Below are 11,725 nucleotides of genomic sequence, written 5' to 3' on the forward strand. Positions count from 1 at the left end.
TAGCCTTTTTGAACAACATATGCCAAAAATACTAGGGAGAAAATGAGTCCCACATGGGATTATTTTGAGTTTAATGGTTTGATGTCAGATTGCTGTAGTCTGCCTGAGCAGTTAATTTGTGCAGCATGCGTCCGGACTAGCCTGGTCTCATGAAGCAAGATTAGACTTAGACAGCAAAACTCTTACTTTTCTATGTTTTTGTATTGCTCATATTCATTGATTGTAAAAGTTTGTTCCTTCTTGAGAGAAGAACACAAATATTAATCCATTTCTTTCCCATGCCCACAATCTACTTAACATGTTAAAATTGTTGGCAGCATATATTAAGGCCACATACATAATCCTACAAATATTTATAGTGTATGGCTTTTATTGTTTGATCATTTAAGAAAAACAACAAGCAAGTAAAACAACTTGGTTAAAGTTAGGGTTAGGATTAGGCTTTGGTCATGGTTAAATAAAAAAAAACTTGAGCTAAAAATGAAAATTTAAGTCATGGTAGAAATTTCCTTCGTAGACACTGGGAATTGAACTTGCACTTGACATGTAAATTTTGTTTCTGCTTGAAGCTGCAGCTTATTCCAGGCTTGTCAGGCCTCTTGCATCTCACCAGGGAAGGTGTACTGTCCCACTTGCTCTAACTCAAACATTTAATCTTAGCTTCATCTTCTCTGAGCTGTCTGATGTCAATTGTATTGCCAGGTTGAAATGGTTTATATTTACATATTTCTATCCACTTGATACATCATAATATTATACACTGCTGATCTAAATGACCTCGACAGTGTTGAGCTGCAGTATATTGTCCTGAGGAATTGCTCTACATTTCCTACAAACATAATAGAATTCATTGCCGGTGAAAATGGAAATGGCATTTTGAGGCAGTAAACTACTCAGACTGTGGTAAACAACAGTTGTCTCACACTGAGGTAATTGCATCCACAGGTGTGGCAAAGTGGCAGTTGAGGGTCACGCCCCTCTTTAATATTCTTGTGAGGACTCCCTACTTCTCCCCACAAGGGTTGACACAGCATTAGCATTTGGCACATAGCCCCTTGAGCCCTTGCCAACTGCTTGCCTACTTTTCTCTTTAATTGAGGGAGCCTGGAGGAAGAGGATTTACAGCTCTGTCAATGGCACACCAAAGACTGATAGCACTCGACAGATGCTGTCACAGAATGGGCCACGTACAGTCTGGGTAATGTGGTGGTGTTGGCTATGGAGAGAATACCGGGACTTAACTTTCACAAACAAGCAATGGACATGTACACTCACAGAACACAATCTACAAATATGGACCACAATCAACATTAAAACACTATATTAACTTTATTTATAAAGCACTTTTCCACACCATCATTACAAAGTGCATTACGAAACAAATAAGATCAGTACATACAGTACAGTAAGGGTGCATAAAAAAAGGAGTCAAAGACAATGAGAAAATTAATAATGGAAAGGAGACAGACAGGGATTAAACAGGACATAAAAAGCTAATTATAAAATCACTTTCCTGTACAAGTGTGCATTGAGAAGTGATTTAAAAGATGATACTGATCTGGCTAGCCTGAGCTCCTCTGGCAGGACAAAGCGAAGCTTGGAGCCCTGACAGCAAAGGCTCAGTCCTTTTGTTACCAGCAGAGTCCCTGACGAACCAGCAGGCCTCTGCCACAGGAGCTCCGGCTCATAAGGGGTTAAAAGGTCTGATATGTAGCGGGGGGCCAAACCCCACTGTGCCTCAAAACATATCAGTGAAACCTTACAATTGCCAATGCAACACTAAGGAGAGAACAAATCAGATTTTTCTGGCACATGATGATGACAGGTGTGTTGACACATTCACAATTGGTCCTGAAAATCCACAAGACAGCAAGCAACAAAGACCGCTTGGGATGCAAGGCGTGCACTGACAAGGGTATTACGCCTGCGAGAAGTTTCAACTTCTTGATACGCTCGTTATAGCGTACAACATGGATTTGTGCCCGTGCCAAACTTTTTGTAAGAAGCTCCTCTTCAGCAGGCAATCATTTCCTCTCATTCGAAAATGGAGGAATCCTTAGGCCCACTTGAGGACCAAGAAGTAAGTCTTGAACAGTGAATCCCCTATCCACAAGGAGGAGATCACCAGGATGGATATGGTCCAGAATTCCACACTGTTCAAAAATGTCATTGTCACTTCTAGCCCCCTCATAGAGATGAGATACAAAAACACCTACCCCATTTGGAGCCACAGCAATTAAACACTTGAATGTATGATGGTGTTTATAACGAGCTGGGCAAAGAAACATTCGATCACGTAACTCATTAAAGTGATGGTACATAAATTGCAAACATGTTGTGAATATCCTACGATTACTTGTCTCTGAAATTTTAAAAAAGTAACTCATAGAGAGCATGCAGTATCCGTACTTCAAACGCACAAGACACGAAAAAAGGCAGTCAATGGGTTTAGTGCCACAAGGGCCACAGCTGTGACTGATTACTCGTTTTTTTACCCTGCCAATACTTGAGTTTGTCAACAGCAGGCCCAAGAAAAGAGCCATGAAGTGCAGATATGTCAGACCTGTAAAATGTTTCATCATTATTGTCATTATTGATGTCATTATTTCTGATGGCACTCGGACTCAACAGAGGAAAATGTTCCTTGGGTCCATTGCTAGAAGCATCCACAGTGGTGGTGGCCTTCTTCAGTCTATTCTTCTCAACCATCACGTCAATTTTATCATTTAGTTCAGTGTTACTGTATGTTGTTTGTGTGCCGTTGTCCCTGGTTCTTGAACTAGGGAACACAGAATTGCAGTTTGTGGCGTTCCAGGACCTTCAGTCTCATTATAACCTACCTGGCACTTCTTTCTTTTTTTATTTGCAACTTTGGAGTGCTTTACGAGCGTACGGGGTCCACTGGGGAGAAGATTTAAAGACCCATCCCATCCACAAATTTTGCACATTCAAGACCACAAAGGGCTTGGTTTCTAGTCTTTATACATTCATTACCAATGCTGCAGAAAAACTATTGCAAGTTAATATACGTTGGAGTCAAGATCTTTCCATTTCATCTAGTGTAATCAACTGGAATATGGTGTGGGTGAATATTTTTCTGTCATCTAGAAATCCAAATCACCAAATGATTCATTACAACTATGCACATAGGCTATACTGTACTCCCCGTAAATTATTTCAGATGAAATTATCTCAAAACCCCAATTGTGAATTATGCCCCCTTGGAACCCCTGGTACCTTTATTCATATGGTCTGGGAATGCTCGGCCGTTTCTTTATTTTGGAGAATAGTTGCTAGGAGGATGTCTGTAGTGTTGGGGGTTGCTGTTCCTTGTTCCCCTGTATTTTTGTTATTAAATGATTTCACTGGGTTGAACCTGTCCATGAGGCAGCGGCGTTGGTTTTTGGTCGGCCTTACAGCAGCCCAGAGATGGAAGGCCCCACACACCTTGTCATATCAGCAATGGGTGTCCACAGTAGTGGACTTGGCCATCATGGAGATGTCAGTGGCCCGTATGCATGGCGCTAACGTGGAAAACATTAGGTTGTGGTCTTCATTTATTGAAGCCATGCATACGAGCGCTGAACCACCAGGAGAGTGATGAATTATTCCAATGAGTTAGGTAATATTGTGTAATTTTATTTATAACGGTGGTATTTTGAGTCCCATGACAGTTGATTTGATGTACGTTCATTTGGTAGATTGTATGGGTCATGGTATGACCTATGGTTTGTTAATCTTTGAATTTGGTTGGGCTGACTTTGTTGTGATTTTGGAGGGTTGGGTTGATGGGTCCTGTGGGGAGGGGGGAGGGGGGACTTGAGTGTATGCTTATGAGTATGTAGGTGTATGAGGTTTTTGTGTTTTTGTTTTCTTGTGTTTGTGTATAAAAAAAAGCATATGGCCAATAAAAATTTGATCACAAAAAAAGAATTGCAGTTTGTGTACCCTGGTCAATGAAACGAGCCAGCACCATTCACCACAAGTCGTTTTGACTGCAAGGGAGGATTTTTGCGCCATGTCTGTGACTTTCTTTTCCTTGAAAATTGCTGCACCTGGAAATAATGGAATAATCTATCATTGTTCATTCAATTTATCATCACTCATCACTGCACAGTTCAGACTAAGGGCATGTAGAATATTTGTTAACTCCTCTGTGAGAGTAGCCTGGTAAGACCATCCTGATCACGTGACCTCACATTCTGTCTGGACTTCTAGCTGCCCTTCTTTTGCGCCCAAAGTTCAACTATATTGACCTTTAACCCCCAAATACGCTGACCTCTACGAGGCGTGTCCAATGGCATTCCGACATTTACAGGAGGCGGAAGTTTTGTAGGCGCCGGAGCACCAAGGAGTTATAACACCACATTAAAAACATATCGGAACCTGGCCAAAAAGTCACAGGCATGGCAGATAATATCCGGAAGCACATTATTCATGTCATTAGTAAATCTATCTACACCATTTAAAACGGACTATTTACAGAAAACGAACCCATAGGCTGTTGGAATTGTTTAATTAACTGCTGATGACCCCGCTAGTGCATTTGGAAAAAGGTAAAAATATGTTTCTGTAGCCTACCGAGAGTCCAGCTTGCGCTCTACCTCGCGCAAAATATACGCATTGCCGCTTCTGGTGTGAAAGCCCCGTTACCTATCGAGGCCAGGGTGTGCACAAACGTGACGTATTTTCAAATAATAGCCAGAGTGGTGATTTCAGCTAAATAATGGTGTAAATGTTGATCTTTTCAAGTCACTTTGGGATCTGTTGGTTTAAGAGCCTGGAGTATGCTGTGAGAGCTGCATGGAGCCATTTTATGGTTATTTTCCGTCATTTTTTGAAGACTGAAGACAGGCCTCCAGTAACTTCAGTTGCTTTGGAGAAAGCTGCAATGTACTTCTTCCAGGGATCTCCGGGACTGTTGTATGGACTAACAAACTTTACCCGATTTTCTACTGGCATGGGGGTGAGTAGATAATGACTGAATTTTTGGGTGAACTATTTCTTTAAATTCCAATAAACTTCTGAAAATGTGCACCAACGAGAGTTGACATCACGTCAACAAAATGCGGATACCTTCTAGCCATGACCGTGTTTCAGTGGGATATGTGAACAAATTCTTAAATAACAATCATACCCTTTGGTTTGAGTGTATCTGCTCTGGCAATAACTTCAGTCAGAGATGCATGTAGTGGGCCGTTGGTATGCTGAATTATTTTTGCTGCACTGTTGTGCAGAAATCCACAGAGATTTTCATCCAGGTTCGTTCCATATGCTGCATATCTAAGCTGCATTTCATACAGCAGCCTGGGAAAAGAAAGACATCTGCTTAAAATGACACTTTTTCCATGTAAATGTGAGGTATGCGATAGGTACCGCACTGGAAAAGTTTATGAAAAACCTTTTTTTTTTTTGGCATCAGGGACTTGTAGAAAAGGACACTTTTCCAGAACTTCACTGTTTACACAACAGTACAGCTCTGCCCTCGAGTTGACTGTTCTTCTGGCTTTGATAATTTGGCTTACACTTCTGTAGCTCTGCCTTCATGGCCTTGTGGTGTTCTTCAGTGCTCAGAGCATCCTCTTCAATGTTTTGTAGAGGGAGCTGTGAGTAGAGAAAAAATAAAACACAGAATACCAGAAGATAAACAATTTGCAGTTCCAAGGATGTTTTGCATCACACTGCATTTGTTGTTACAGAAAACTAACTAGATCACTCTCCCTCCTGTGGTCTCCCACTCTCCATTTGTACCCAGTTTTCTTTTGATGCCATACTTGTTGAGCTGATGTCATGTGGACTAGTGGTCTCCTCTCCTAAAATTTGTTCTTCAGACATTCCAGCAAGGTTGCCTTTGCAGTGAAAAGAAATAAAAAGGGAAGTCAATTACCAATATTAGTGCAGAAAAATGTATACAGACTGCATTAAGAAAACCATAGTTTTATTTAACAAATCTGGAGTGGCTGCCATCCGTCAGAAACCGCGTTGTTGAAAGAGTCTCAAGTACGTCTTATGAGTGGAATACCTCAAATTAGACCCATGATTGAGAAAACTCAGTTATTTTGACAAGGCTCAGAGCAGTTCAATAGGAAAGTACTGTGACATACCATGTGTATTTTGTGATGTTATCAAAGAGGAGCTGGATGAGAGCAGCACGGACAGGTGACTTTTCTTTTTTGTGGAATGTGTCTTCTTTTTTTTTTTCTGCAATCATTCACTTGAGGCTGAGGCAGAGCTTCAGGTAGAATTCAAGTAGAATTGAGTGAGCTTTAACTTATTCTGTATTTGGAGAATCATTTCTAAGCTTTTTTAACACTCAAATATTTCACTTGCTGTTTCATCTCAGGAATCAGTCTCTCCACCATCCTATATGTGGGTCCAAGAAGAGCCTCACCATCAACTGCTTCATCTGGAGAAGAAAATATACAGAGAAAAAATGGAGCATACAATTGCAAGGACACATTTGCTCTTGTATACTAACAAGTGAATTTATACTGAAACCACTAACATCCACTATGGAAGAAAATATCCTGAAATAACTTGATAACTTATGTGTTGATTTTCATCTTTATAGGCTACCTTTTGTAAACAGCATGGTGGAGGCATATGGCAGACTTGTCATCAAGACTGTATATCAAGAGGATGTAATCCTTTATTCCTTTTCCTCACCAGGTTTAGTGACAATCCATTTTACCTCAAATGCATGTAGATGAGGATTGAACGCAGTAAGTGTGAAAAGTTTTGAAAACAAAAGCCAGTCCCCTTTGAAGCAGAGAATTTTTACAACTTCATAAAGAACAGAATGTTACAACAATCATCCAAACTTCTATGGTCCAATCCAAAGATATTTATTGCATTATTAATACATGGCATTCAGAGAAAACTCCACAAAGACACTTACAGTGTTTTAGTGATGGGGTGTGTCTCTCTCCTGGTGTGTCTCTCTCTCCTGGTGTGTGTGTGTGTGTGTGTGTGTCTCTCTCTCTCTCTCTCTCTCTGTGTGTGTGTCTCTCTCTCCTGGTGTGTGTGTCTCTCTCCTGCTGTGTGTGTCTCTCTCTCTCTCCTGGTGTGTGTCTCTCCTGGTGTGTGTCTCTCTCTCTCCTGGTGTGTGTGTGTCTCTCTCTCTCCCGGTGTGTGTGTGTCTCTCTCTCCTGGTGTGTGTGTCTCTCTCCTGCTGTGTGTGTCTCTCTCTCTCCTGGTGTGTCTCTCTCCTGATGAATGCTCCAAATTTAGAATTTCATTTTGTACCATCCAAGAGGTGTAGTCATGACTACGTGATGACAGCAATTTGGCGAGACCAGGACCATCTTGATTAACTGATGAAGGTTACTCTCTTGAACTTCATGACCCCTTAAAGCACTCCCTTGGCAAGCCAAGAACTGCACTGATCCAACAGCTTTCACAAGATATCTTATTGCCTCTTTCATTTGCTCTTTCTTGACAGAGGACAGCTGGGAATCAATCGGTCTGCTTTTCTGAGAGTGGCTTAGTGTGGCCACCTTCATGAGCTGAGAATTTTTCATTTGCTTTTTTGAATCCTACTGTGATGAATGCCTGTTCGGCGCTTTTAGCAAAGGGTTGATTTTTTGGTTTTAAATGCATCCGCACAGTAAAAGCACAAGACACCACTGACACTTGGACAGTAGAGGAGCTAAGGAATGTTGCGGTACCACTACTCTTGGAAACGGAGAGTTTTATTTGCGAGCCTCTGTTCAACAATACATTTCTGAGGGGGCTGATGTGGTTTGACATGAACAAGCTCAATATCAGTGTGGCCTTCCACTCCTCTCTATGTGTCTGTTTTTCTCTCTCTGCTGGTCTCTCTCTCTCTCTCTCTCTGGGTGTCTCTCTCTGCTGGTGTCTGTCTCTCTCTCTCTTTGCATATCTGCATGTCTCTCTCCAGGTGTCTCTCATGTCATCTATGTGTGGAAGATAGAAGAAGTTCGGGTGCGGCAGCTGACTGCATTGGGATTGGAAAGCCCAGGCAGGGAACAAATTAAGTCAAAGTGGGTTGGTCTTGGATGCATTTCTTTCCAAATGAAAGTTTGCAAGTCTGGGCAAAAATTTAAAAAGTTACACAAGAAAAATAAATTAAATCTCTGTATTTTGAGATTTTTGGAGAAATTTGATGGAAATGTCATTTAAAAAGAGACTATGTGCAATATATGAATAACTGAGGAACATCAGGAAGTCAGATCGCCTCTGATGTCCAAACCAAGCTATCCAGAGATCTCATTATTAGATTAAAAAAACAACAATATAACAAGCTAGATCATAGATGGAGCTAGAAAGAACAGCCAGTACACATAAAGCCTTTAACATCAAAGAATCAATAGAAAGAAAGAAAGAAAGAAAGAAAGAAAGAAAAAAGGCCAGCTTTGAAATCCAGTGACCTTATTGGTTAAGTCTCAGGGGCTGAAGCCAATCAAAACTTAATTATTTCAAAACAATGTGGCGTTTTCCATATAAGATAGACTTTAAATGCAGTTCAAAGGCTATTTCAGGTCTTGAACTGTGGTGTTATACCCCCTGCTGGGGCTCATAAGGGAGCCTAAAACCCCCACATCAGCAGACGGTTAGTGCTGATTGTGGAGAATTTGAGCCTTCACTCCTCACACACGGTTAATTGTTTACCTACCGGAGGCTGTCAGAATCAAGAAGAGAGCGAAAATGCCAGCAAACAATTCAAAAAAGTGCTCGCTCAGCATTATTATAACTGCATACTCGGACCTTCTTCTGCAGGTGTGATTTTTTTTTTTTTACCCATGTGGGTCAATTTTCTCCTCTTAACCCCTTTTCCCCCCTCCATGTTTTCTCTTTGTCCTTTCTGTAGTCTGCTCATTTGCAGCAATGGCTGCAAGGTCCGGCTTTCAAAGAGAAAGATGGACATAACATAGCAAGGCAAGGAGAAAAAAAATGGAATGAAGACTAAAAAAACTTTTCAATTAGCAGAGGAGCGACTGGAAAGAATAATTTGCTCCCTGTGCGACACTTGTGAAAGATTCAAAGCGTTTCTGAATTATTCAAAAAAGGGTCTTCAAAGTACGAAGAACTCAAAAGGGGAACCTGACATTGCTGTCATAAAAATGACAGTTCAGTTTTTGCAGAAGGAATCTGACCAAGCACGCAAGCAGCTACTGAAGAGAAGCTACAGTGAAATTGGGTAGTAGGTTTTTTTTATCACATATCCTCAGTGCAATCCCTCTGTCAGACCTTGTTTGAAGTCTGAAACTGTTAGTGATCAGCAGAAGCAGAGAGAAAAAGAAGCAAAGAGAAATTTACACCTACACAAAGCAGTCACAAAAGCATAAGTACACACAGACATTTTCAACATCCCACTCTACTGAACATCACGTGTTAACAGATCAGATTTTCTAAAGCCACAGTTTGCCACCAATTAAAAAGTACGTTTGCCTATATCTGAAGCTGATTGGCGATACAAATCCAAATTTAGCAGTAAATTGTCACCATTTTTGCAAGTCTAGTACAAGGAAATCAGACCAGAGAGAGATTTTCTGTGGCAAACTGAGTTAAACTTTAAGAGTTAATCAGTTCCCCAAGACAAATCCATGTGTCTGTAAGTTAAGCACATGGACAAATGAGCAAAGTGTATTCTATTCACTAGCCAGCCATGCATGCTGTAACTGAATTATTCATATTATTGTTATTCTTTGAGAAACAAAATTCTAACTGATTTCCTGTGGTTTGAATATCACAAGTGAAAAGCAGCAAAAAACCAATCCAAATTTAAATTTTATATCTGAGAGATGATAGATCAATTTAAAGAGAAAAAAGGTTAGTCAAATATCTGTGAGAATTTCAAGTCTTTCGTTTCCTTTTTGGTCATTCACCTACCACAGTCCTGTTTCCCCAAAATGTTCAGGCAATATCAGTATCTTTGTTCACTGGCTAGACCGAGACCGACCAAGTGTATGAACATACACTTGGATTTCATCTTTTTTGCCTTTTGTGTACTACACTTGATAAAAATTACAAAAAAATAAAATAACTAAAACTAAAGCTATAACTAAAACTAAAGCTGTGCATGTAACGTTACTAGTGCCTCAGGAGTACACACAAAAAGCGGATAAATAAACTTCAATATCCTTCATTATAAACATCCTGAATTAATTGTGGTTGGTTAAGGCTTTTCTCCTTTTTGCAATGCATTGTGCTTTGCATTAGACACTGTAGGTGTTGAAGAATTCTGAATAAACTGATTAATAAAACAAATAATCAGTAATTCAAGGAGAAGTCTGTGTCTTTCCAAAAGGTTTATTAAAAGTGCATGGAGAGAAGAAAAATACAAGCTGCTGGCAAGTGCTTTTGTTCTCTAAGTCAGATAAGAATATGTTTTTTTTTGTAATGTGAAACACACACAGGGAGGTGGAAACAAAAAACGCATTCTGAAACATTCACATGTCCTTGAACTGATAAGGACCAGGAACAAAGTCTTGGTAAATACATAAAATGTTACACAGCAGCAAATAACATGCAGGAGTGCATAATGTGGAACGCAGAGTGAAACCAAGTTCAAACAAACTGCTCATTGAAACATAGACATGGAAGTTTCTCTCACAGTAGGATTTTTAAAGTATATCTGCTGGTGCACAGATGATGTAGAGCTGAGAATTTATTTTATGTCAAATTCAAGGTTTTTAAGTAATGATGTTGCCATTTCTATCAGTACTTATGTCCAAGATAGTAAATTTGATCATAAGGCCCCCAGCTGCACTTCTCAATGCACAGGCCTTTGTCTGTATACTCAGGGGAAAGGTCTGCTCAGTACCTTTACTGGGACATTTCACTGCTCCAACAAGTGAAGGGAAAAGATTGTTATTTGGCTTGGATTAAAGCCAAGGCTTTTACCATGCATTGATTTCTTGAATGGCAAATTTCAGCTCCGCATTTAAAGTCCCTCGCTGAGGGGAAAAAAGGTTGCATCCTGAATAGCTGAGAGAGGAATATCTTTAAGCCTGTAGTCCCTATGCTTACACAACCAGAGTCAGTTGAAATTTAGATTTTATCTTTTCATGGGCTGAGCAGATCTGCTCCAGGTGCAGTATTGCTTTTTTGTGGTTGCTAATGTGACTCAACTACTGGGAATATGAGTGCAAACCTGGTGCTTTTGATTAACATCACTGTTTAACATGCCTCCCTCTCGCATCCTTTTTAGGTATGCCAGTAGTGTGGTCCTTTTTCATGTGTAGGGCATTACACTGGTTTTTGACTATTTGCAAGTTTACCAAAATAAAATGATTTGCATACTCTGACCTTTTCTCACTCCACATTTAGGAAGTATTGGAATGAATGTAAACGCAGTTAGTGCTAGCATGCTAGCATGTGCAAAGTTGTAGATCACTGTGGCTATTTATAACACACTATTTCTCATTGTCTAGCTTATAAAGCATGACACAAACGTGTGTGGAAATAATTCTAACAAAACCTACCCGACGTCCACCCAAAAAGTGTAACTACATCCAAGGGCGGATATTTCATTTCACTGTTGGGGGGGACAATAAACAGAAAAATTTCTCAAGAGCAATTCCTGAAGGGGACACTAAAGGTGCCGCCAAAAGTACTGTTGTATTAAATGTATATAGAGGTCCATTATGAAACATTTCCATAAGCACTTAATTCCTTTCTTATGAAGATTTTATCAAATTGCCTTTGATATTACTGGGGTCTTTCTACTTGGCGTTTCGGTGCACTGAAAAATGATCGGATG

This window comes from Centroberyx gerrardi, chromosome 2 (genome assembly GCF_048128805.1).
Source record: "Centroberyx gerrardi isolate f3 chromosome 2, fCenGer3.hap1.cur.20231027, whole genome shotgun sequence".
Classification (NCBI taxonomy): domain Eukaryota; kingdom Metazoa; phylum Chordata; class Actinopteri; order Beryciformes; family Berycidae; genus Centroberyx; species Centroberyx gerrardi.